Source organism: Hylobates moloch, unplaced genomic scaffold, assembly GCF_009828535.3.
Source record: "Hylobates moloch isolate HMO894 unplaced genomic scaffold, HMol_V3 SCAFFOLD_7, whole genome shotgun sequence".
Classification (NCBI taxonomy): Eukaryota; Metazoa; Chordata; class Mammalia; order Primates; family Hylobatidae; genus Hylobates; species Hylobates moloch.
This window is the reverse complement of record NW_026652282.1, coordinates 53649857-53672587: the sequence shown is the minus strand read 5'-3', so window position 1 is coordinate 53672587 and position 22731 is coordinate 53649857. Positions and strand designations below refer to the sequence as shown.

The following is a 22731-nucleotide window of genomic DNA, read 5'->3' as shown; positions in this document are numbered from 1 at the left end:
TCACAGCAACCTGGATGAGATTGGAGACTATTATTCTAAGTGAAGTAACTCAGGAATAGAAAACCAAACATCGTATGTTCTCACTCATATGTGGGAACTTAGCTATGAGGATGCAAAGGCATAAAAATGACACAATGGATTTTGAGGACTTGGGGAGAAAGGGTGGGAAGGGGGTGGGGGATAAAAGACTACAAATAGGGTGCAGTATATACTGCTCATGTGATGAATGCACCAGAATCTCACAAATCACCACGAAAGATCTTATTTATGTAACCAAACACCATCTGTTCCTCAAAAATCTATGGAAATTGAAAAAAAAACTAACTTCTTTGAGAAATCGCCAAACTGCTTTCCACAGTGGCTAAGCTAATTTACATTCCCACAAATAGTGTATAAGCATTCTTTTTTCTCCACAGCATCACAAAGGCAAAATTTAAATGGTTAAACCATTTCGCAATAATTCCTGTGAGAAAAGGTTATAACCTATACTTTACCTTAGAGGAGCTAAGCATGCATTTGTTCTAACAAATGTTGATTAATATTCAAATTAAACTTGAGCTCGCCTGCCAATCTTTCAATGAAGTACAAATGTATTTTTAATTTTATGAGTCTCTCTTTTGTAACTGACTTAACAAATTAAACTTTTCACATCCACAAGGAATAAAAGAGAGTGTGAAGTAGAAAGAAGTATTTTTCTTGCCTTTTCATCAACATTGAATATAAGCCAAGATTTTCATTGACATTGACCATGAGCCAACCCTTCATGTTAATTCTGGACATCAGTCTGTTGTTGAATGTTAACCATTACATACATAGATATCATGTGGTTAATGATGCTCCAGTGGGTTCTGGCTGATTTTATAGGTAAACCAGACCAAAAACTTTGTCAATAGCAAACTAGATGGCCTTCGGAGTTTCCTTCTAGCCAAATATTGGTGATACTTTCCCACCTGGAATTTAGATTATATTAGATCATACTTAAAGTTAATTCTATATGTGAAGTTTGTAGTTTATTAATCTGATACAAGATGTCTCTTTCCATATCCTTCAAAGGAAGTATAGATATGTTAGTTTAATATACACCCACTGGCCTAGAGGCTTAGTTGTTCTGTCAGCCTTCTATGAAGTATTTTTCTACCCCTTTGATTGTTAGTAAGGAATCTGCATTTGCATTATCTTGGTTTGCAAAGATTCTTATACTCTCAAGTTTAGAAGAGTATTAGTCTGTATTTCCAAAATGTTACAGTGATACCTGTATGGACTATTGACTGATGGAAAGGTTAAAAGGAGTTAAATTTTAAGTTTGGAATAATCAGAGTAATGAGATAATTCTTATGAAGAAAATTAAAAATGTTAACTCATAGAGTTCAATATATTATTAGATGTGTCTTCAAAATTCTACAGACATCTTTCTGTCTTGCTTCATTTTGACAATATGTAAATGTTGCTGGGAATATGCAACCTTTGCCTTGAAATAACAAACCTAAGACAAAAGTACTGCAAGCAACAGCAGCTATTAACATAGGTGCCAGTTCAGTCTTTTGAAGAGTTTTTATTCTTTCTTTTCTGTAAATTATTAATTATAGCTATTCTATAACATTCTTGGCTTAGATATAAAATGATTATAATATATAATCCCATGAAGGTCAAAAGAAAAATGTATTAATTTTCATTGTGCTTAGTTGTATCTCTTATAACATTCCTCTTTATTGGTTTCCTTAAATACTGAGCATGATGTCCTTATTAAAGTGTTCTCTATGATTTGTTAGATTCTCCAGTTTATATTGAGTTTGACAAGTGGAAATTATGTAGTAGACATGAATAGAAAAAGGTGTATTTATTGATTCCACGTATTTTCTTGCTTATAGAAGCCCCATCTATGCTCACGTCCCATAATTTTTCTCTTTCCAACTTTATTCTTATCTTTTAGGTCAGAGCAGTTAGACAGCATGTATAAATTGTGTGTCAGAATAAAAAAGATAGCTGCCAAGGAAAGTCGAACATATCATCAGTTCAGTATATATTGCGTTTTTATACTTTTAAAATGATAACAGGCTAACTTGCTGTGGCACGATCATGATAGGTGCACCCTAGTTGCTGGCTGTTTGTTGCAGGTTACTTCTGTCTGTATCCTTAAGGTGGTTCCAGCAATGTCATTGAGAACTAATATAGCAAAAATGCCAGTTATTCTAAGGCTCTAATGAGCCTAATAGAACTTACACCTCCCCTGGGATTCTCCTAGAATAAATTGGAAGAAATCTCTCAGCTCCACCTTGCTAAAGCACCATGGATCTTCCATAGAGGTTCTTTACGCAAAAGATTAGACTGGCCAGAGGGAACAAAACCATTTCACGTATGATTTCTGTTATAATTAGGAGCTCCCAGTTCCATCTTTACTGGCCTCTTGCAACCTAAGATTGTAAGGTTTTTGTTTTAAGTCCTTAGAAGACAGAATATCTTTTTTTTTATTATACTTTAAGTTTTAGGGTACATGTGCACAACGTGCAGGTTTGTTATATATGTATACATGTGCCATGTTGTTGTGCTGCACCCATTAACTCATTATTTGACATTAGGTATATCCCCTAATGCTATCCCTCCCCCCTCCCCCCACCCTACAACAGGCCCCGGTGTGTGATGTTCCCTTTCCTGTGTCCACGTGTTCTCATTGTTCAATTCCCACCTATGAGTGAAGAAGACAGAATATCTAATCATAAACAATTTTCTTGCAGGATGCTATCTAGGTATACCTCAGGCAGGAAGCCTTAAGTTATTGGCTTGACTCCTCAGCCTTGATTAAACAATGTAGAACCAATAGACAATAATTAATGGCTGATGTTTATTGAGTACTTACAATGTGCTGGATGCTGTACTAGGTGCCTTACATGGATTATCTTATTTAATTTTCAGAAAATATTTCTATTAGATAGGCTCTAATATTATTCTCATTTCACAAATGAGGGAGTTGAGTTATGGCAAGTTTAACTGTTTTGTACAAGGTCACATAGTTAATATATGATAGACTCAAAATTCAAGCCCAGGTAGTAAAGTCATTGACTGCAGAGCTTTGCCTCCCATTTGAGTGGGCCCTCCTTCCCACTTTTGATTTTTTTTGGTAACTTTTAATTTTTATATAATTGAAATAGAACATATATGAGAATTCTACGAAGGACTCCCATATAGCCTTTACCTAAATTCTCCAATTTTAACATTTTATTTATCATTTGTTTTTTTTTCTCTCTCTCTCCATCCTCTGCTGACACATACAAACACTTCTTTCTGAACTTTTTGAGAGTAAATTGTAGACATGGTGCCTGTTTACCCCTAAATACGTTAACGTGTGTTTTCTAATAACAATGACATATTCTTACATAACCACTGTACAATATCAAAATCAGGAAACTTAGCATTGACTTAATACTATGTTTTAATTCCTATTTCTAATCCCTATTTTCTAATTCCTAATCCACATTCAAATTTCAGCAATTGTCTCACTAATATTATAGCCACAACTACACCCTCTCCCCTGTTCTCAATCTAGGGTTCAAGCCAGGATCATACACAACATTTTGTTGTTATGTCTCTTAATTCTCTTTTAATATGGAAGAGTTCCTCAGCCTGTGTTTGTCTTCCATGACTGCAATATTTTTGAGGAGTAAAGGCCAATATTTTTTGTAGAGTGTTCCTCACTTTGAGTTTAGTGTGGTGTCATGGGTAGAATCAGACTGTATGTTTTCAACAGTAATATAAAGAAGTGACGCTGTGTTCTTGCTGCATAGTATCAGAGGCACCCGATGTCAGTTTGTCTTATTATTGGTGATGTTAACTTTGATCATTTGTTTAAGATGATGTATTCGTAAGATATACTTACGGAATAAGATATATTCCAAGTTTATCCACTCTTACTATTTTTTCTTTGTAATTAATAATAGTAGGGAGATACTTTTGAGTCTATACAAATTACTCAAAATTTTACCCATTAATTTTAGTATGTATTGAGGACTCTCAACTGAATCATGTATTACTGTGATGGTTGTACAACAGTAATTTTCTAGTTACATCATTCTTCTGTGTTTTTATTTCGCATTCTACTACAAGGAAGAGCTTTTCTTTCTTCCCCGTTTATTTATTTATATCAGCATGGAATCATTGATTCTTATTTAACTCAAAGGGTTATAATTCATTACTAGACTATACCCATTGATAGATATATCCTCATTATTTTGAGCATTTACTTTTGTCATAATAGGATGTTTCAGGCTCAATTTGTACTTTGCCTGCCCAGCCCTGGAATCAGGCATTATTCCCAGGAGTCTGGTTTTCCCCTTTGCTCTTCAGTTTTATCTGACCCAGTGTATACTTAAAACACCAAGCTTTTAGAATGTCTTAATGTAGATACTCAGAAGCTAAAACATAGGGACAATTCCAACTTGTCACTAATTCTTCTAAACCTCCCATTTAAATGCACTGGGTCTTTTTCTTTTTCCACTTTGATGTTGAGATCCTAAAATATTTATGTTTAGTGAAAACCTTTCTGACAAAGGATAATTAAAATTTGGTTTTGCACAACAAAGTTGTTTAACCATTGCAACATTCAGGTAGCTAATGGCAATAAAATGTGGGTCTCATTGTAGGTCATTACCAGTCACATCTGGGGCTTCAGCTTTCAAATGTGCTCCTCAATATTTCCATATTCCAGCGGAGAAGATGCTGTAACATTCTGAGATACTATGGTGGAGGATGGGTAAAAAGAAAAATTTCCCATGCTTGTTGCTATTACTTCTCAAACCATTGTTAAATATTGCCAATAGGAATCACATCAAATATGATCTGAGAAAGACCAGATGTATGAACAGGTACATAATCAAGTATCATTTCCTCTAACACTCCTATTTAGATGGAAATATTTAAAAATGATCATGCACTTGTTGAAGACAAAAATAAAAGTCTCCTTGACAGTGTCTTACCTATTTGAAAGATGAATCCAAAAACTTAGTTTCATCTATGAACCCAGCAGATGGAGACAATGGGTAAGCCGTCTTGTCGGCAATGTGTTGGTAATTTAACAGGGGCTACAGCTATGTTAAAATGTGAGGGCATATCTAATTTTTAACTAAACAAGTAATGCTTTCCTTCAATTACAAAAATAAATTTATTGGTACTCTGCCAGCATATTATGCATTTGAGTTTTTTTCTTAGTGGTGGCAATGGTACTTCCCTCTATATTCTTATTCAGTTCCCTTTATGACCACCAAAACACACTTGCAAAATAACTAGTCTGACCTTTATTTTGTGGCTACAGAATAGAACAATGACAACCAGCCCATTAAAAATATATTCAGTAGTATGGTGATTGAAGAAATAAGGTATTAAAACAAAGCTTACTTAATATAAAATATATGTATAAAATTAACACTTTTGCAATAAACAATGGCTAGTTAAAATTCTAGTGAAAAAAATTCTATTCCCCCAAACCACAAAAATTTAAATTAGCAAATACTATAAATGTAATAAGAAATATAGAGTAACTATTTGGGGAAAAACATTGGTCTGCAAATTTGAGATTTTCTATAATTGTTAAAGGAAATAGGAGAATAAACATGTATATCATTTTCAAGTGTATTTTATGGATGGCAGATATTTGGGTATCTTCTGAGGAGAGTTACCTGTTTAAACGTCTGTGTCTCAGTGATGCCTATTTGGGTAGAAGGAAGGGCCAAGTGAAGAATCATTAAGTCTGGTCAGGGAGGTGGAAGTTTTAGAAGAGGAAATCTGAGAAGGAAATGGCTGGAGAAGACTTCCAGTGGAAGATCATTTAGGAGGCAGAATGTTCTGAAATATATTTTGAGGGTATACAGAGGAAACCTGAAGAGCTAGAATCTTCTGGGAGAGATAATGTGTTTGAGGGAATGGTAATTACAGATGTAAGTAGGGATATCCTAAAGCCTGGGTACTATAAAGAGAAGTAAGCCATTAAATCAATTGTATCTGGGAGCTGAGGTGTTTAAGAAGCAAGACAATGGGAAGGACGTATTATTGGAGAAGGAGGTATGAATGGTGAACTTCTGTTCATGAATTAAATTTTTGCAGATATTGGCTGCTAAAGCCAACAGCATAAAAGCCATCTACCTGGGTGTTGGCCCAGAAGAGTGGCATACATGTGCTGTCTTCATCACATCCATCAACTGAACAGAGGTGCAGAATGCTAGTAATAGGCACATCTGAAAAACAGTGCACCAGAAAAGCTTTCCTAAAGACACCAGAAAGAAGTTTGTGGATCTCAGACTTCATGACATCCAGAATGTTGTAATAAATGGTATTTGTTTTTTAATTTTGTTTTCATTGATACATAATGGAGGTATATATTTTTGGAGTACCTGTGGTAATTTAATAAATTCATATAACTTGTAAAGATCAAATCAGTGTAATTGGGATATCCATTATTTTAAATATTTTTCTTTATGCCAAGAACATTTGAATTTTCTCCTCTATGTATTTTTTATCATCATTCTTAGACAGAATTTTTTGTTTTTTTGAGACAGGGTGTCATTCTGTCACCCAGGCTGAAGTGCAGTGGCATGATCATAGCTCACTCTAGACTCAAACTCCTGGGCTCAAGTGATCCTCCCACCTCTGCTTCTCAAGTAGCTGGGAGTACAGGCATGACCAACCCACCTCAGCCTCTTCTAGGTATTTTGAGACACAAAAGGCCAGGTACAGTGGCTCACAATTGTAAGTACTCCCAGCGCTTTGGGAGGCTGAGGTGAGTGAATAACCTGAGCCCAGGAGTTTGAGACCAGCCCGGGAAACATAGGTGGACCCCCATCTCTACAAAACATTTTTTCTTTAATTAGCCAGACATGGAGTACCTGTGGTCCCAGATACTCAGGAGGCTGACGTAGGAGGATCACTTGAACCTGGGAGGTTGAGGCAACAGTGAGCCATGATTGTACCATTGCACTCCAGCCTGAGCTACAGAGCAAGACCCTGTCTCTGGAAAATAAAAAGGAAATACACAATAGATTATTGTAAACTATAGTAATAAGTGATAATTAAATAACTACACATTAAATCTTAGAATCTAAATTAACAATTCAACTGTTAGAGAAGCTGTCCAGTTACATGTGTTTGACAGTTTCCTAAAATATAAATTTAAAAAGAATATGGAAAAATGTGGTTACTTATCTAAATTAATTATCCTATTGAAAATGAAAATTTAATCCTATGATAAAATTAACCTCTGCTGTATCTGTATGCTATTTCAGTGGAAATTTTAAGCTACAGTTTAGCTTTTTTATTCTTTTTTTTTACAGAGCCCTAACACAACTTAAGTTGGTCAAAAATATGAGAAACAATCCGGGAATTATTTGTGTTCTCTTAAGACTTCCTCCTTTACCTGAAAAGCAAATCATTGTCCAATTCTACTTCTTTCCCAGTCGAAACTGAGGTGTCTGTTTAATCCCTACACCACAGAATGGAAACATGGTCTGTGAGCTGTAAATCCTGACCCTTGAGGTACTATTACATTGCTGTGTTATTTGCTACATGCTATACAATCTCTCTAAATTATACATATATATTGATAAAAATTCATGTATGCATGATATTTACATATATACACACATTATATATAGCTAAAATTTATATGTGTATATATAAACAACTTCATAGAGATAATAATTTATAGGCTGGGCAGGATGGCTCACACCTGTAATTCTAGCACTTTGGGAGGCCAAGGCAGGCAGATTACTTGAGGTCAGGAGTTTGAGACTGACCTGGCCAACACGGTGAAATCCCGTCTCTACTAAAAATACAAAAATTAGCCAGGTGTGGTGGCACATACCTGTAATTCCTGCTACTACAGAGCTTGAGGCAGGAAAATCGTTTGAACCCGGGAGGTGGAGGTTACAATGAGCCAAGATGACACCACTGCACTCTAGCCTGGGCGACAGAGTAAAACTCTGCATCCAAAAAAAAAAAAAAAAAAAAGAGAGAGAAAGATAATTTACATATCATAAAATTGGTCCGATTTTAAGTGTAGAATTCAATTTGTAGTGGATTTACTGAGTTGTGTCACCATCACCATAATCCCATCTTAGAAGATTTTCATCAATCTAATAAGATTCCTCAGGGCCATTTACTAATCTACTTGCTGTCTCTGTAGATTTTACTCTTCTGGCCATTTCATACGAATGGAATAATACAAGTGGTCTTTTGTGTCTGGCATATTTCACATGGCATAGTGTTTTCATCTATGCTGTGGCATAGATCAGTACTTCAAATCTTTGTATTGCTAAATAATATTTCATTATATAGATATACCACATTTTACTTACACATTAATCAGTTAATGGACACTTCTGTTGTTTTCCAATTCTTTGCTATTATAAATGATGCTGCTATGAACATTCACAGGAAAATCTTTATGTGGAAATGCGTTTGCAATTATTTTGCATAGATAACCAAAAATGGAATTGCTGGAAGTAATTGTAATTGAGTGGAAAAAAATTATGCTTAACTTTTTAAGAAATAGCTAAACTATTTTCCAAAGTGGATATACCATTTCACATTTATTTATTTCAGCAATGTATAGGGGTTCCTATTTTTTTCACATCCTCACCAACACTTGTTGTCTGTCTCTTTAGTAATAGCCATTCCAGGTGTGATGTCTTTTTTTCATTAAATTGAAGTGATAGAATTGTTTTCCTGTGAGAATAGTAGGATATTGTATTATATAATATGCAAATAAAATGAAAGGAGAATTTGTGGGCACACTATTGATTAGTTGACCTAAACACTACAAATCATCTGCTGATATTATGTAACTAATAGATATGCTACAGCCCATATAATTTGAGCTCTTGCAACATGTAGGATTAATATTTTCCTGTGTTGATTATTTCTCAGGAAATACCCCAAAATATCAATTCAGGATGTACCTATGAGTGAAGATTCACTGGCCATTGGTTTGGATTTGGTGGTACCAGATTTCCAAGAACTAATGATCCAGGAATTATTTGGAGAGGCAACTATAAATATTTCTTTGGAGTTGGTGTTTTCTCCTTTCCATGTCAGTGCTCCAATCTTGATTGAAGACAAACCAGATACTCAATGTAATGTTATAATGAACAGGTACAAAATCTCTTTCTTCTTTAACCTAGGGGGTTCTCCACATGTTTTTAAAGAGAATGCTTACTTTGTAATTTTTTTCATAATCTGGAAATCACTTTGGATAGAGTGGAAGAAAGGCAGGAATATATCAACAGAAGCTTGCAGAGACTTTGAAGGGTACCTCTCTGCACTCTTTCGCTTTCCTTTCTGAGAAACCAAGAAACACTATTTACGATGGTGATTGGGATTTGGAAACCCAAGTATATAGCTAGTGAACCTCAAATCTAGCTGAGAAGTAGCATAATTCTATGATACATCCCTGATTGTACATTTGAATATTGACTCAATGTTTACTTTGAAACCTTAACCAATCAGACATTTTTTAGGAGTAAACCAAATTATGATCAATATCTTATACTGGGTCTTAGCTCTGATGTATGATTTGTGTTTCTGAAGAAATCTGGATATTGATTTTCAGGCATATTCTTCTGAGGTTAAAAAATTACTTGTGGCCAGGTGCAGTGGCTCATGCCTGTTATCCCAGCAGTTTGGGAGGCCAAGGCAGGAGGATTGCTTGAGTTCAGGAGTTTGAGACCAGCCTGGGCATAACAAAATGCTGTCTCTACTAAAAACACAAAAATTAGCTGGTCATGGTGGTGTGCATGTGTAGTCCTAGCTACCCAGGAGGCTGAGATGGGAGGATTGCTTGAGCCCAGGGAGGTAAAGGCTGCGGTGAGCTGTGATTGTGCCACTGCACTCCAGCCTGGATGACAGAGTGAGACCCTATTGGGAAGGGAAGGGAAGGGGAGGGAGGGGAGGGAAGGAGTGAAGGGAAGGAGGGAATGGAAGGGAAGAAGGGAAGGGAAGAATGGAAGGGAAGAAGGGGAGGGAAGGGAAGAAGGGGAGGGAAGGGAAGAAGGGAAGGGAAGAAGGGAAGGGAAGGAAGGGAAAAAGGGAAGGGAAGAGAAAAAGGGAAGGGAAGAGAGAAAGGGAAGGGAAGGGTTCTTGCTAGTCCAAAGTATAATATTATAATATTATAGTGAGGGGAACAAAACATAATTAAGGAAACATTCCCCCTGTACTTGCACTCCCACATATTATCATTGTTTCTCATATACCACAGATGCACTCTTTGCCAATATATTTGGTATTTGTTCTTTTGTAATCTTCTAAAGATGAAAGCCAGGCATTGGTAGTGTAAAATCCCCCCCTCCCCATCTTATATATGAAATTAACTTTGTAAGTAGGGTGAAACCCCCTGCTTGGCACAAAACTATAGGAAGAAAAAAAAAAGTCTTCATTTCCTGAAACTAGGAGGTTGTGGGTACTTCAGCAGAAATACTACTAAATTGGAGCCACAAAGTCACTATTGTTAGCAAACCTCTACCCATGAAAACCTTGAGTAGCATGTAGAGGAAGGGAGTCTGCCTGAATTTCACATTCATCAGCAGTGCTTACATTTCTGTTTACATGCTTTATCATTTTATATTTGTGTTATTCCCTGCTACTGACCCTCATTTATTGCCCAACCCCAGTGAGAAAAGCTTCCTGAGAAACATACCCAAAACTCTTTCCCTCTCCCAACGTGGTGGCTACAGCAAAAAAGAAGAAGAAGGAGAAGACTCTCCCTAACATAGTTTCTGGCTGAGGATGGGAGGATTGGTGGAAGAAGCACCTATGTTTCCAAACCAGTCCCCTGGGCTGATGAAACAGATGACCTGGAAGGAGATGTTTCAACAACTTGGCACAGTAATGATGATGATTTGTATAGAGCACCTCCAATTGACCGTTCCATCCTTCCCACTGCTCCACGGGCTGCTCGGGAACCCAATATCGACCATCTTCCCAAATCACCACCCTACACTGCTTTTCTAGGGAACCTATCCTATGATATGACAGAAGAGTCAATTAAGGAACTCTTTCGAGGATTAAATATCAGTGCAGTGCATTTGCCACGTGAACCCAGCAATCCAGAGAGGTTGAAAGGTTTTGATTATGCTGAAATTGAGGACCTAGATTCCCTGCTCAGTTCCATGAGTCTCAATGAAGAGTCTCTAGGTAACAGGAAAATTCAAGTGGACATTGCTGATCAAGCACAGGGGAAAGACAGGGAGGATCGTTCTTTTGGCCATGATAGAAATCGGGATTCTGACAAAGCAGATACAGACTGGAGGGCTCGTCCTGCCACAGACAGCTTTGATGACTACTTGCCTAAGAGGTGATGATAGCTTTGGAGACAAGTATGGAGATAGTTATGATTCAGACCGGTATCACGATGGGTATCGGGATGGGTATTGGGATGGCCCATACTGGGATATGGATTGATGTGGCAGCTGGGATCGCTATGATGACCGAGGCAGCAGAGACTATGATAGACGCTATGATTCCCGGATAGGCAATGGCAGAAGGGCATTTGGCAGTGGGTGCCACAGGGATGATGACTATAGAGGAGGCGGGACTGGCTATGAAGACCAATAAGACAGACAGGATGATCAGTCATGGAGCTCCAGAGATGATTACTCTCGGGATGATTATATGGGTGATGATAGAGGTCCCTCCCAAAGACCCAAACTGAATCTAAAGCCTCAGAGTGCTCCTAAGGAAGATGATTCCTCTGCTAGTACCTCCCAGTCCAGTGGAGGTGCTTCTATCTTTGGAGGGGCAAAGCCCGTTGACACAGCTGCTAGAGAAAGAGAAGTAGAAGAACAGCTACAGAAGGAACACTAGAAGTTGCAGCATCAGCTGGATGAGCCAGAACTAGAATGACGGCCTCGGGAGAGACACCCAAGCTGACAAAGTGAAGAAACTCAGGAACTCAGGAACGGGAACAGTTGAGGACAGGAAGTGAGTCATTGCAGACTGGGACCTCCGCCACATCCGGCAGAAATGCACGAAGGAGAGTGAGTGAGAAGTCACTAGAAAATGAAACACTCAATAAGGAGGAAGACTGTCACTCTCCAACTTCTAAACCTCTCAAACTTGATCAGCCCCTAAAGGAGAATGGTTGGGTGAAGTGAAGTTCTAACTCTCCTGCTCGATCTCAGAGCTCAGACACAGAGCAGCCATCCCCTACAATTGGTGGGGTAAAGTAGCTCCAGCTCAACCATCTGAGTAAGGACTAGCAAGGAAAAACGAAAATGAAGTAGATGGGATGAATATCCCAAAAGGCCAAACTGGGAACTCTAGCAATGGTCCAGGAGAGGGAGGGAACAAAGACCACTGGAAGGAGTCAGATAGGAAAGATGACAAAAAGGATAAAGACTCCAGATCTGCACCTGAGCCAAAGAAACCTGAGGAAAATCCAGCTTCCAAGTTCAGTTCTGCAAGGAAGTATGCTGCTCTCTCCATTGATGGTGAAGATGAAAACGAGGGAGAAGATTAAGCCGAAGAGATCTCAACATCCTGTGCTTTCTCCTAGTTTCTCTCCACCCTGGAACATTCGAGAGCAAATCAAACCTCTATCCAGACAAGACAAAATAAAACTCACCATCTCCTGGAGACCTTTCTTACCTTATTTATTTTTTTAAAAAAAGGAAATTCTTTTGCATGCTGCTGCAGCCTTTAAAGTACTGAAGCAACTGGAGAATCACCAATATAGCCAGAGAGAAAGGGACTAGAGATTTTTAGTGGAAAAGTTGTGGTGCATTATGTCACCATGCAGTTGCCAGTGTGATTAGTGCCTAGGGGCCTCAATTTAGCAGAAATGGTAAAGACAGTGATACAACGTTTGGAATCTAGTTGGGCAGTAGGGGAGGGAGGTATAAGGAAAAGTGTGAGATTTCTACTGTTTCATTTTTATCCTATTGTTGCATATATGAATTCTCAAACATTATCTGAATAAATTTTACACTCTTGGAAAGGTAGATTTAGCCTCAAGTTGTTTTGGTCTCCAGCAGGCTGCCAGCAGCTACTCCTATTTAATCCTGACTTTGGCGGCCAGCCTAGGGGGAATTCCCTCATTTTTTTTTTTGTTTTGTTTTTACCACCCAGGAGTTGGGAGTGAGTCTATAGGCCATAAAGAATAGGACTGCATTCGACCAAAATAAATGGGAAAATCGTGGTTTGAAAAGAAGCTTTTGGGAAGTGAGGAGTCATTTTGCACCAGGTAATAGGGGAAAATTGTGTGACCTCCAGCAAACACATGAATGGTTATTTCCTGGAGCCAGAAGCACTTGGGGGTCACAGTAATTCCCAATGTTTTGTGTGTCCTGGTTTTCCCTTTCTAAACACTCTGCTTTTTGAAAGTTCAAATATATCTACATTCTGTTGAAACCTTGAAACTTTAAAAATTTAGACTCTTGTCATCATCTTAAGTTCTTCATGAGACTCTTAACCTCCCAAAAAGCAGTCTCTAAGTCACAGAGATGATCTCTTGGGCATTGTCTCTATCAGCCATGGAGAGCTGTGGAAGGAAGAATCTCTGCTTTTCTCAAGCAAATCGGTTTCTTGCGTTTTGGTTCTCACACCCTGCCTGCTCCTGATGCTTTGACCCCTTTTATAGATCAGAGTGCTCTAGAATAACGGATGGTCTTGGGTGGTGAATAAAGGTGGATAAATAGGGACAGGGACAGTTAAATTGGGAGCCTTTCTTACAACCTTGATGGGATTTTTCCCCCCAAGTTTCCTTCTCCACTGAAATGCCACACCAATGCTTATCGGATTTATGAGGTGGTCAGACTAATGTGTTGTTTTTTCTTTTTCTTTTTTTTTAAGCTTCCCTTGAGAGAATAAATGGTAATGGAGAGAACTATTTAACAAGGTCCTGGTTTCTCTTGCAACACAGTAGCTAAACTTGCCTGCTTTTATGTGAATTTTTGTAGGAATCAGCTTGGTAGAGAGTATTACCAGAGAAATGACATCTTGATCTTGGTTTACAAGCCCTTCTCCCATCAGTCCTAGATTAGGCCTTGTTCAGCCATGCAGGGGTGTTGGTTTATGCATGCTTCAACAGTGGGCATAATGAATATAATTTACCCAGCGCACAAAAGTGTGTACCAAGTGAATTTAAATAATTGGTGTGGATTGGCTAGTAGCTAAGAAGTGGGCTTTTAAAGATATACTGAATGTTGGAAGGTTTTAAAAAGAAAAAAACATTGATTTTAGATAATGAAAAGCTAGAATTTGCCATCTTCATGTCTACTCTCCTTCCAAATAGTTGTATCCAAAACTGTTTTTCCCTCTCCCCTACCTTGCCTCCCTGTTAAAAAAGAAATGGGGATTAATTAATGGCCTGCTCCTGAATACATGCAAAATTTGTAGAAAAATATCTTCTATGAAAATAATTTGTAATCTGTAGACTTATTACCTGGGAGATGCCTTGAGATGTAAAATCCCATCTTTTGTATTGTGGGTTTTTTGTTTTCTCCAAATAAACATGATCTTTAAAGTTCAAAAGAGAGAGAGAAAGAAAGAAACAAACAAACACACCCAAAAGGGGGCCATGTGAGCTTCCTTAGCCTGATGTCAAACTTAAGTGTGGACCAGCCCCTCAAACCTGTGCCAAAATGAACTACTTTAAGCAGCAAAATAATCATCACTCTTCAGGGCACTGAGTTGCCTCAGAAGGCAACTAGTTTGGGATGATTATTAGTTGGCCATCAAAGCTGAGTTCAAGTTCTACCAGACTGAGAAACTACAGGCAAGACCAAAGGCTCCTGACCTATTAGAATTTACTGGCATTTTGAGCTCTTGAAATCAGGTTAAATAATAGTTGATAACAATACCACAAATGGTCCTCACAGCACCTCCTTTTAATAATGAATGGCACTATAAAATGAAGTCAAGATCTATATTAATGGGTAAGGTAAAAATATGCAAATTTTTTACACTCTGACAATTGAAATAAGTCCCACTCCCCAAGTCTTGTGGCTCTCATCTACTGAAGAGATTCGGACTGAGTGCTGTTCACTAGGAGGAACACAGTCATTTCAAAGCCTAGGTTGCATATATATAGAATCTCATAGATAGAAGGACCCTAGAGGTCATTTGGACTAGCCAGTTACATTGTTGGAATATCTCGCATTTCATTTCTGATTAGGGACGGTGAAGTGATTTATCATCTTTACCTGGCACCACATAGGCAAAAAGGCACCTTGTGGGCTGAAAGTTTTCCCAGGTTGAGGAGTGCTTCCTATTCAGGTTTCCTAGGGAACAGAGTAATCTGGTTTTGCCTTTATCCTTCTTTTCTGGACCTCTTCAGTTTGAAAACTCTGGTATTGTACTCGACTGTGGTCCCCTCTGGCTAAACTATAACAAGTTAATAACATACTGAAATCTTCTGAATAGCAGTAAGCTTTATAGTCTGGAAGTGAAATATCTATAACTGGAAAATATTATATGGTTTGTGTTTTCTTGGTCAAGGACCTGCCATAATCTAAGAAATTTATTGTCTGTGGTATTTTCTCAAAGATGTCTCCTGGCTGCTAGATTACCAATTTTTCAATTCACCTTCATCCTGCTGGCAGCAGTGCTTGTTGATTCCCCACCCTCTGCTTTTCATTTACAGGATGAGATGCACAGGCTCTGTATTGGAATCTAATCTGGCAGAGCAAGTCATTGCTATCTAGGAAGAAAGTGAATTATGACTCTTATCATGTCAGTGAGGTAAGCTTACTTTTGAGACTTTACTGTACTTGTGTGTATTATTCCAAAAGAAGAATGGTATATGACCACTGACACTGAGGATATTATTCATCCTGGAATTCAAGAATACTTGAATTCTTATCTCGGCTTTTCTACTGATTTCGTGTATATGGTGTTTCTGTCTTGGCTTTCTGAACTAAAATGGAAGAAGTTATTATATCCCTCTTTCCCACAGTAATATCACAATTTATTTGTTTGTGGTGTTTTCCTTTGCTCCACTTAAAACTTGCCAGTATGAAATTAGCCATTGTGTAGAATTGTAATGCTTTAGTAATAGTTCTTCATGTATCCAAAGTTCCTCTTCTTGTTGTATTATGCCTCAATATTGTGTACAAAGCCTTTTCTCCTTAAGTAACCTAAGGCTTAGAATTTAAATTGTAGTATTTAGAGGATTTTGTTTAGAATTCTTTCTCTTTTTTTTCTTTTTAGCCAGTCAGTTCTGAACTTCCAAGTTTGATGACAAAGGAAGCTGAAACTTTACTCAATGTGAATGTCATGACAGAAATAGATGTGTAAGATTCATTTTTCTACTTTTCTTTATTGCTTTTTTATATATCACCCAGTTGTAAGGCCCCGTATTGTACCTGTACAATGAAGATTGAGGTAATAGCAGATTATTCGTCGGATAACTTTTCAGTTAAGTGAATGAAGTCAGATGACTTATGGTATGCCATCCATATCTTTTTTTTTTTTTTTTTTTTGAGACGGAGTCTTGCTCTTTCACCCAGGCTGGAGTGCAGTGGCGCAATCTCGGCTCACTGCAAGCTCCGCCTCCCGGGTTCACGCCATTCTCCTGCCTCAGCCTCTCCGAGTAGCTGGGACTACAGGCGCCCGCTCCCGCGCCCGGCTTATTTTTTGTATTTTCAGTAGAGACAAGGTTTCACCGTGTTAGCCAGGATGGTTTCGATCTCCTGACCTCGTGATCCGCCCGCCTCGGTCTCCCAAAGTGCTGGGATTATAGGCGTGAGCCACCACCCTGGCCTTCTCAATTTTTTTAATCTTTCGAGATATAGGTTTTTTTTTTACCTGAAGTGTTTAACTTAATCTCTAAGAATGATTGGCTGAAAAAGACATCAGTGTTTTCTCTTCCTATCTAGAGTCTAAGTTTAAAGAAAAATGAAGGAGCGAAAACTCCACTTGAAGCCAATGGAAAAAGAGGTACAAAAGCATACTTGTGGAGGAATCAGAAGACTTATGTCTTAGTCCCAACTGCATGGTTTACTATCCAGATGACCCTGGGCAAGTCACTAAACTATCTGAACCCAAATCTACTCTTGTGTAAACCAATGATAATACTAACTGCTTTTCTTGCTTTGTGAGCTTTTGTGAATATTAAATAAGGTAGAATATGAAAAGGCCTGAAAACTACTACATAAACTTAAAAGATAACATATTATCATGTCTCTGATTTTAAGACAAAATTAGAAAAATAAAATAATCAAACAGATGTACTGTAAAATGATGTTGGGTTTTTCACATGACATCCAAAAAAATTCTTTCTCAGAAAATAGTTCCTTTGTTATTTACTAAGCCTAGTCCTCCACAGTCAGCTTTAGATTTTTATAAGAAATGCATCCTGCAAAGGTCTATATTCTAAGATGTTAATGCTATTCCTAAATCCAAAACAAGATTTTGACATAATTATATCACAGATCTTTATTCTTCTCCTATAGAAGCAACAAAAGGGTTGAAATAGTAGATATATTAAGGAAGGCTGATAGTAACATCTAAGACCAGAGGCGAGAGTGCATTATTCATAGTTAAAATGTCCTTCCAAATAGAGAGAGATTTTTTAAGGGATACAAAGTAGCTAGATAGGAGGAATAAGTTCTGGTGCTCTACACCACTGTAGGATGTCTATAGTTAACAATAACACTTTGTTTAGTTTCAAATAGCTAGAAGGAGGATCTTGAACTTTCCCAACACAAATAAATGATACATGTTTGAGATGATAGATATGCTAATTACCCTGATCTGATCACAATACATTATATGTATCAAAACGTCACTATGTACCCCATGAATATGTGCAATTATTATTTTTCAAAAAATTTATTAGCCTCTGACATACTTGGAGAAAAAAGAAAGTAAAATAAGGTTTTAAAAAGACACTCCTCCGTAATGCTGTGATGTATTTAACAGCGTAAGACTTGTGAATTATACTTTCTCTTATTCCCTGTCCTTCCTCATCATGTATAACACAACACTGCCTCCACAGACAAGCAGATGGTACAAAACATGAAAACTCCCCTGCCTTCCCTGTTAGATGAGGTGCTAATAAGAAACTCTGGAGAAAAACTTTGAGACTCTAATGACCTTCTTTTGGACGATCTGAAGAACCCATTGGATGTCTCATCAGATTTAGGTGACCATGATTATACAGGCCTAAATGTTTCATTTAGGCCTGTGTAATCATGGTCACCTAACATTTTCAACACTAGGTGTTGCAAATCCTGTTGAAAGCTTTGAGCCCAATTAGCCACAGAAACCAGCTATTCCCTTTGCTCTTTCTCAACCCTCTTGCCAACTTTATTGAGGAGTCTACTAAAATTGACCTGTTTGAATTTATTTTTAGATCCTCCTCCCAATCCAACTTCCTTCTGGAAAATACACAGGACTCAACTATCTTTGACTGTCTAGTGTATTTCCCTCCATTTCTTAACCTCTGTACTTTAAAAATTATAGTTAAAATTGTTACCTCCTGGTACCATAACAAGGTTTCATGGCTGGAATGAAATTCAGACCATATATAAAAGGTTAGGAATACATCAAAGTTGGAGGGGATTTAAAAAACATTTTAAATCAACATTCTTCCAATACCTCATTTGAGTCTAGAACCAAAATTTCTGTTAAATACTATATGTTATAGCAGTTTTCTAAATAATTAGCAAATCCATGTACCTTGATTTTGCTTCTAGCAAATGAGTTATATCATTCCGAGGTTTCTTGGGACAGTTAAATCTGTTTTTGGAAAGCAAGATTTAGCCAGATGTAGTGGCTCACACTTGCAATCCAAGCTACTTAAGAGGCTGAGGCAGGAGGATCACTTGATTCCAGGAGCTCAAGACCAGCCTGGGCAACATAAGAAGATGCCTACCTCAGAAAAAAAAAAAAGCAAAAAAGAAAGAAAGAAAAGAAAGGAAGGAAAGAAAGAAAGAGAAAGAAGGAAAGAAAGAAGGAAGGAAGGAAAGAAAGAAAGAAGTTTTTTGTTAATATAGTCACATGTCACTTAACAACAGGGATACGTTCTGAGAAATGCATTGTTAGGCTATTTTGTCATTGTTTGAACATCACAGAATACACTTATTTAGTAGAGGGAACACTTGCAAATGTGCAAGATTTTAAGTTTTGAAAGTGAATATAAGGTATAGATCATCATGGCAGATGGGAGGAAGGACTAGATTGCAGCTCAGACTCGGACGGACAGAGCAATGTGCAAAGGCTCGCATTCTGAATTTTAGCTCCAGATTGACTGAAAGAACAAAACAGCAATCCCAAGAGGAGCCACAGATCTGCTGAAGGAAGCAGACTGTTCCTGTAGGACCTGGGAGACACCCCAAATATTGTGAGTCCCCCAAAGGCAGAAGCGGGAAAGGGGGAACCTCCTCTCCCAAACACACAACCCCCTGGAGAAATGGAATGTCTGTTTGCGGAAGAAATTTCTGACCATACCTGGAGCTGAGTCAATTTAGAGATCCAAGCAAAATACAGGGGTAGAGGAAGCAGCACAAAGGCTCTGGGAGCTTGCTGGGTCCCCAAGCAGGCCATTCCTGCTTGGGACCACAGGGATCCATCAGGAGGGTGGCTAGAGGAGCGGGGCCAGATGGTGAGGGAAACACCACAAGGAGAAGGAAATCTCCAGCTGAACTTCATAACAATTTGGATAGGGTGAGAAACCTCCTGGCCAGAACTCAGGGAAGGGTGCGAATCCGGTGTGCAGACTCCACAGGTGGAGGAAGAACCAAGCTCTTTTCTTTTGTAGCTGGGAGGTGGGTAGCCTGGAGCAAGTTCTCAAGCCTGGCTCACCCACCGCCTGGAAACAGACTTGGGGTTGCTAGAGGGGGCACGGTGGGAGTGAGACCAGCCCTTTGGTTTGCATGGGAGCTGGGTGAGAACTGTGACTATGAGCTTACCCCACTTCTGTGACAACTTGCATGACTCAGCAGAAGCAGCCATAATCCTCCTAGGTACACAACTCCATTGACCTGGGAACCTCATCCCCATCCCCCACAGGGCCACAGTAAGACCAGCCCAAGGAGGGTGCCTAACCCTGCCCCCACCTAATCGTCCTTCCCTACTCACCCTGGTAGCTAAAGACAAAGGGAATATAATCTTCGGAGTTCTAGGCTCCCCGCTCCAGGCTGGTTCCCTTGTATACTACCACAGCTGATGCTCTCTGGAAAGTGCCACCTCCCTGCCAAAGGACAACCAGCACAAAAATAGAGCATTAAACCACCAAACCTAAGAACCCTCATGGAGTCCATTGCACCGCCCTGCCACCTCCACCAGAGCAGGCACTGGTATCCACGGCTGAGAGACCCATAGATGGTTCACATCACAGGGCTCTATGCAGACAACCCCCAGTACCAGCCTGGAGCCAGGTAGACTTGCTGGGTTGAAAGACCCAGAAGACAGACAACAACCACTGCTGTTTGGCTCACAGAAAGCCACATCCATAGGAAAAGGGGGAGAGTACTACATCAAAAACACTCTCCATGGAACAAAAGAATCTGAACAACAGCCTTCAGCCCTAGACCTTCCCTCTGACAAAGCCTACCCAAATGAGAAGGAACCAGAAAACCAACTCTGGTAATATGACAAAACAAGGCTCTTCAACACCCCCCCCAAAACTCACACTAGTTCACCAGCAATGGATCCAAACCAAGAAGAAATCCCTGATTTACCAGAAAAAAAAATTCAGGAGGTTAGTTATTAGGCTAGTCAGAGAGGCAGTAGAGAAAGGCAAAGCCCAATGCAAGGAAATACAAAAAATGGCACAAGAATTAAAGGGAGAAATTTTCAAGGAAATAGACAGCTTAAAGAAAAAACAAAAAATTCAGAAAACATTGAACACACTAAGAGAAATGCAAAATGGTCTGGAAAGTCTCAGCAATAGAATTGAACAACTAGAAGAAAGGAATTCAGAGATTGAAGACAAGGTCTTCAAATTAACACAATCCAACAAAGACAAAGAAAAAAGAATAAGAAAATATGAACAAAGCCTCCAAAAAGCCTGGGATTATGCTAAACGATCAAAACTAAGAATGCTCAGTGTTCCTGAGGAAGAAGAGAATTCTAAAAGCTTGTAAAACATATTTGGGAGAATAATTGAGGAAAGATTCCCTGGCCTTGCTAGAGACCTAGACATCTGAAAACAAGAAGCACAAAAAACACCTGAGAAATTCATTGCAAAAATGTCATCACCTAGGCACACTGTCATCAGGTTAGCTAAAGTTAAGACAAAGAAGGAAAGAATCTTAAGAGCTGTGAGACAGAAGCACCAGGTAACCTGTAAAGGAAAACCCATCAGATTAACAGCAGATTTCTGCAAGCTAGAAGGGATTGGGACCCTATCTTCAGCCTCCTCAAACAAAACAATTATCAGCCAAGAATTTTGTACACAGTGAAACTAAGCATCATATATGAAGGAAAGATACAGCCTTTTTCAGACAAACAAATGCTGAGAGAATTTGCCACTAACAATCCACCACTACAATAGCTGCTAAAAGGAGCTCTAAATCTTCAAACCAATCTTGGAAACACATCAAAACAGAACCTCTTTAACGCATAAATCACATAAGACCTATTAAGCAAAAATACAAGTTAAAAAGCAAAAACAATGAACAAAAAAACAAAGTACACAGGCAAAGAATAGCATGATGAATGCAATGGTACCTTACATCTCAATACTAACATTGAATGTAAATGGCCTAAATGCTCCACTTAAAAAAATACAGAACTGCAGAATGGATAAGAACTCACCAGCCAACTATCTACTGGCTTCTAGAGACTCACCTAACACATAAGGACTCACATAAACTTAAAGTAAAGGGGTGGAAAAAGGCATTTCATGAAAATGGACACCAAAATTGAGCAGGGGTAGCTATTCTTATATCAGACAAAACAAACTTTTAAGCAACAGCAATTAAGAGAGACAAACAGGGACATTATATAATGGTAAAAGGCCTTGACCAAAAGAAAAAATACCACAATTCTAAACATATATGCACCTAACACTGGAGCTCCCAAATTTGTGAAACAATTACTAATAGACCTAAGAAATGAGATAGACAGCAACACAATAATAGTGGGGGACTTTAATACTGCACTGACAGCACTAAACAGGTCATCAAGGCAGAAAGTCAACAAAGAAACACTGGATTTAAACTATACCTTGGAACAAATAGAATTAACAGAGATATACAGAACATTTCATTCAACAACTGCAGATTACACATTCTATTCAACAGTGCATGGAACTTTCTCCAAGACAGACCATATGACAGGCCATAAAATGAGGCTTAATAAGTTTAAGAAAATTGAAATTATATCAAGCGGTCTCTCAGATCACAGTGGAATAAAACTGGAAATCAACTCCAAAAGGAACCTTCAAAACTATGGAAATTAAATAACCTGATCCTGAATGAGCATTGGGTCAAAAACGAAATAAAGATGAAAATTAAAAAATTCTTCAAGCTGAATGACAATAGTGACACAACCTATCAAAATTTCTGGGATACATCAAAGTTGGTGCTAAGAGGAAAGTTTATAGCCCTAAATGCCTGTATCAAAAAGACCAAAAGAGCACAAACTGACATTCTAAGGTCACACCTCAAGGAACTAGAGAAACAAGAACAAACCAAATCCAAACCCAGCAGAAGAAAGGAAATAACCAAGTTCAGAGCAGAACTAAATGAAATTGAAACAAAAAAAAAATACAAAAGAGAAATGAAACAAAAAAACCTGGTTCTTTGAAAA

General features: G+C 38.3%; 1 pseudogene; it reads left to right on the top strand.

Moving 5' to 3' along the window:
* LOC116811091 (eukaryotic translation initiation factor 4B-like) overlaps nucleotides 1–12593 on the top strand; it is a 49364-nt pseudogene extending 36771 nt beyond the window's left edge.
* Nucleotides 12594–22731: the final 10138 nt, after the last annotated feature.